General features: G+C 37.8%; 1 long non-coding RNA gene across 1 annotated transcript; it reads left to right on the top strand.

The window, feature by feature from the left end:
* Positions 1–3,742: 3,742 nt before the first annotated feature.
* LOC128356791 (uncharacterized) lies at positions 3,743–4,266 on the top strand. Its single transcript, XR_008321199.1, has 3 exons — positions 3,743–3,777; positions 3,882–3,992; positions 4,103–4,266. It is a non-coding gene; the product is annotated as an uncharacterized LOC128356791 (long non-coding RNA).
* Positions 4,267–4,967: the final 701 nt, after the last annotated feature.

Here is a 4,967-nt window from a genome sequence, read left to right as displayed (position 1 = left end):
AGGGATACATGTGAACACATTTCTGTGGTTAAACATGATGAACAGAGTCACTTTAAGATGTCAATCATTAGCAGCACTTGTAACATTGAAGGGTTTAAACACTGAGAATTATCAGTAATTCTTGTTATTTTTGCATGCAAACAGGTTTTACTTCAGTTCATTTGACAGTTTGTGACTAAGTGTTTATTACAGTGACAGTAGAGAGTAGACAGGAAACAAGGGCTCTGTGGGGAGAGGCCGTAGTCAAACCACGGATGTAGCAGTTAAGTTGCGTCTTGGCCAATGAGCTACCGGCTCACATCCAGAAATGATCCTTTTCACATTGATCTAAAATCAACTCTTCTAACTGTGTTTGTTTTATATGAAGCAGAATTCAGTTTCTTTGTGTTGTATTTTTGACCTTATTCATAACAAAGTGTTTGTTCTGTTGCTTCAGTCTGACTGTTTTAGCTTAACTGCTTTTGAAACTCTTTCTGGTACATTTGACTAAATAAATATAACTTCTTACTGAGGAGCAGAGAAACATATGAGTAGCAGCCGAAGTCAAAAAGCATTTCAAGACTACAGAGTGAACACAGCGTTTCTTTTGTCCGTTTGGTGGTTAGTGAACCATTCAGTTCCTCTTTTTGGAGCAGAGAAAAAAAAACAACCTTGAACCAGTAAATAATGCCTTGTCATGTGGAGAAACTCAGAAAAAGAATTTACTGATGTGTTTTCTAATGATAATTTGTGATTCTTAAAGTTTCCATTAACAATAGTAAATGTTTGACGTAGAATTAGAAGCACTCAACAGCAATTAATAAGATCATCTGTTTCAAAACAAGAGAGAAAGTGTTAGTCCATAATTAGATCTAATGTTAATTAAATGTTTACAAGATGAATGTTAAGAAGCACAGATTCATTAGAAATTACATTTAAATATAAGTTGAGTTTAGATTCTTCTATGTATGTTAGCATAACTGAAAATGTCTCTTTGGACCGTTTAGATGCTTGTTTCATTTTTGTTCCTCAAACTTCCTGTCAGCAACTCACTGTCTGTCTATGACTTGTAGCTACAGCAGTGTTTTCTGTACAGTGTAACATGCAGACTGTCAGCTAATGTCAATCAAACACTGATACACACAAATCAACTTGTTCTTCATTTTAATACAAAACTATTAATAATATATATTTTTTTAAATTCATGTTGACATTATTTTGACTGCAAAGAGGGATAATTAAATGTGATTTTACTTCAAATTTTTTTGGTTTTATTTTACTAATTGCTATTTTACTTTTACAATAACAAATGTATAGTAACAGCAGTAGTTAGTGGGAGTGTATTATGTTGCTGAAATAGAAGGAAAGAGTGATTATACAGGCAAGTTTATTTCTACAACACATTTCAGCAACAGACAATTCAAAGTGCTTTAGATAAAACACAAAAGGCATCAAAACAAAATGTAAAAGAAACACAAAACACACACTTGCATGTGTTACTTTATGCTGCATCCATCGAGTCCTTCCTGACAGAATAAATCAAGTCAAATCACAGACTGGTTGAACTGGGCAGCTCCCAGTGTGACTCTGTGGATCAGTGTGGAAATGTTAATTATTGACTGTTGATTTGTTTTTTTTCCAACAGTGCTGCAGGATGGAAACATTGGTCTCATCAATGCACAAATCCCCATTTATACAAGAACTGAAGGAGAAAGTGTCACAGCTACATGTTACTTTGAGACGACTGGAATCTGGAGGTACTTCTGTAAGGTCAAATGTAACCGACACATTCTTAAAACGTATGATGACAGTGTTCGAAGTGACAGATACAGCATGAGATATTATGAGACAAGTACAGGAAGTCGTCTGGATGTGACCATCACACAGCTGAGAAAATCTGACTCTGGACGTTATTGGTGTGGTTTGTCCAGTTACTATTCGGGTCCATACCAGGGGTTTGAGCTCACCGTCACAGATGGTGAGTTTCTACTGAAAGTCATGAAAATGTTTCTTCATGTGTCTGGAGGTCAGAGGAAACATTTTTCTGACTGCAGCTGATATTTTAATAACCTGATATTTGGTCTAATAATCACTGTGAAGATTGATACAGGAAGTGTTTATTTACTGAGCACTCTCAGCACATCTCTACCCCAACCGGTTGAGGCAGATGTTCTCCCACTCTGAGTCTGGTTCTGAGGTTCCTTCCTGTTAAAAGGGAGTTTTTTCTCGCCACTGTTGTTCATGTGGGAATGTTGGGTCTCTTTAAAATTAAACCTGAGTACGGTTTAAACCTGCTCTATGTGTAAAGTGCTTTGAGATTACTTTGTTGTGATTCGGCGCTATACAAATAAAGATTGATTGACTGAAAAAACATTATAATAAACTGACTATTTAATTTAAATGTTACCATCGCTTTTTTAAGCAGCCGGTCAGCTAAAGGAGCATTTTATTTCTCTGATCAGGATTTATTTTGTATCAGTGTGTTTCTTTTTATTGTTCATAGCTCCGCCCCCATCAACACCAAAGCCGACTGTCAGACCTTCAACCCCACCAACACCAACACAGACTTTGACAACAGCTGGAGGTTCAGGTACATTTACCTTCACTTTTAAGGAGAAGCTCAGTAAGACAGAGCACTCTCCTAGATGAGTTACATATTGATTCTGCTTATTGGTCTGATATGTGTCAAACATAACTACCACAGAAACCACTGAACAGCAGAAAAATAAGACAACAGGTAGAGGTTCAGGTACATTTGAAATTTCACATGATCTACTTTCTTTGTTGCTACTTGATAATACTACATGTTTTTTTTTAAATAATTTTGATGTTTTTCTTATTGTTTTACAAAGAAAACATAGAAATAGAGAAAAACCCTTGAATAAGGAGGCGTATCTAAACTTGATCCAAACACAAACCTGTTTCTACAGTTCCATCTACAACAGGTGTGCTGCTTTACGTGGGTCTGACTCTGTTCATCTTTGTGCTCCTGTTCTCCGTGGCTGTGCTGATACTCTGCAAGAAAAGAGCCTCTAAACCCAAAGGTGAACATCTGAAACCATTTCTAACAAACTTTAAGTTAATTTGCTTCAAACAAGCTTTCACATGTGAAACAAATATTCTCTCAAACTATGTGCAGTTTGTACTCAGCTGGTCTATTTTAAAGATGAATAATGTTCCCTAATGTTTCAGGCAGAGACTCGGTGTGCCTTCACAATAGTTTAAATTTGACCAAATTATGTTCAGGAGAACTTTTACGAGGAAAATTGATTTTGAGTTCCTGATAAGTTTGGATTAGTCCATGTTGGTTTGTGTCTAAGTTGTTCAGTCTGTGTTTATTTACCACAAACTGTCCAACTGCCAAAGTCTCATAAATAAAGCCAGGTGTAAATTTGCTTCACATTTGTGTTGAACACACCTTTATAATTTGGGTTAGCAAGCTCTGGCTAACTATAAAATCCGTATTCCTAGTTACTCCTAGTTATAGATTAGTGGCTAAAAGGAGCGATTAGCTGAAGAACAAACAAAATACACAGTATTCAGTTTTCAGTCTCCTTTTCATTCATTCATTCATTCAACTCAAACATCAGATCAACACAACACAACATGACTGTGTTGCTATGTGTGAAAACCAGTCAGACTAATTTGACTAATCTTCAGAAGCTCAAACAGGAACGGACAAAAGTGTTTCCAGAAAGGCCTCAAATGTCTCTCAGATGTTTTAGCATGTACTTATTCTTCTGAACTTTGTGTTTTTCAGAACATCCTGAGGAAACAGTGTATGCTAATTTCCCAGAGGTGAGTTTAAGTGAATTTGTGACATCTGAGCGTCATTAGTGTTTGTGAAACCAGCTGATATTAATACAAACCAAACCCATCCTCTTCTTCTTCTTCTGCTGCAGACCAGCCGAGAGGAGACCAGAGCGGTCGACGGACAGAGCAGATCTGCTCCTGTGGAAAACTCAGCTGACTACAGCGCCGTCACTGCTGCAGCTTCCCGTCCTCTGAGAAAAGTAAGAAAAAACTGTGCTCTGTCAGTTATGTGTCTTTAAAGAAAAGTAAATGTTATTAAGACTAAAACAGTCTATAAGATATAAACCTTGAGCTCTTTCTTTTCTTCCAGCCTGAAGACGACTCGAATGAACTCGTCTACACTCAGGTAGATTTTTCCAACAGAGCTGCCTCCTCACTCAGCAGCGCCCCCTCTGGTCAGGCCGATAACGTTATCTACTCTGCACCTCAGAGACGCACTGATGCCAAAGTAGTTTCACAGCCTCTGTACGCAACTGTTACTTCACGGCAGAAGCTTTAATGCTGCTGACATCCTGTTTCCTCCCTCAGTGGCCAACAGGTGAACAGGTTGTGGTTTGGAGGTTTTTTTTCTCTGTGACATCTGATAAGAAGTCATTAATCACAACAGCATGCTTCAGGTTAAGACTTTTACTGCTTGAGGAGTAAGAATGGATTTTAATGTCTGTGGATGATAACTGTGAGGTTTATGTAATGATGATGATCCACTTTGAATGTTTCTGCTTACATCTGCAGTTTTATGACGTAGTTGTTGTATTAACCTTTGACTCTGATCTTTAACAGTAATTTATCTATTTATTCACATGGACAATGTACATCATTATACATTTTCAGAGAACTCAAAATGTAATCAATCAATCAATCTTTATTTGTATAGCGCCAAATCACAAGAGAGCAGGTTCTAAACCGAACTCTTCAGGATTTAATTTTAAAGAGACCCAACATTCCCACATGAGCAGCACTTGGCAACAGTGGCAAGAAAAAAACTCCCTTTTAACAGGAAGAACCTTAGAACCAGACTCAGAGTGGGAGAACATCTGCCTCGACCGGTCGGGGTTGAGAGGAGAGAAAGGATGGAGAGGAGAGAGAAGCACATTGAAGGTCCGGGACTGGAATCTGTCATCCGGACGTCTACAGGCCCAGATTACCTGTGAGACCAGAAAGCACAGACAACTCCG

Source organism: Scomber japonicus, chromosome 4 (genome assembly GCF_027409825.1).
Source record: "Scomber japonicus isolate fScoJap1 chromosome 4, fScoJap1.pri, whole genome shotgun sequence".
Classification (NCBI taxonomy): domain Eukaryota; kingdom Metazoa; phylum Chordata; class Actinopteri; order Scombriformes; family Scombridae; genus Scomber; species Scomber japonicus.
This window is presented reverse-complemented; position numbering and strand designations above follow the sequence as displayed.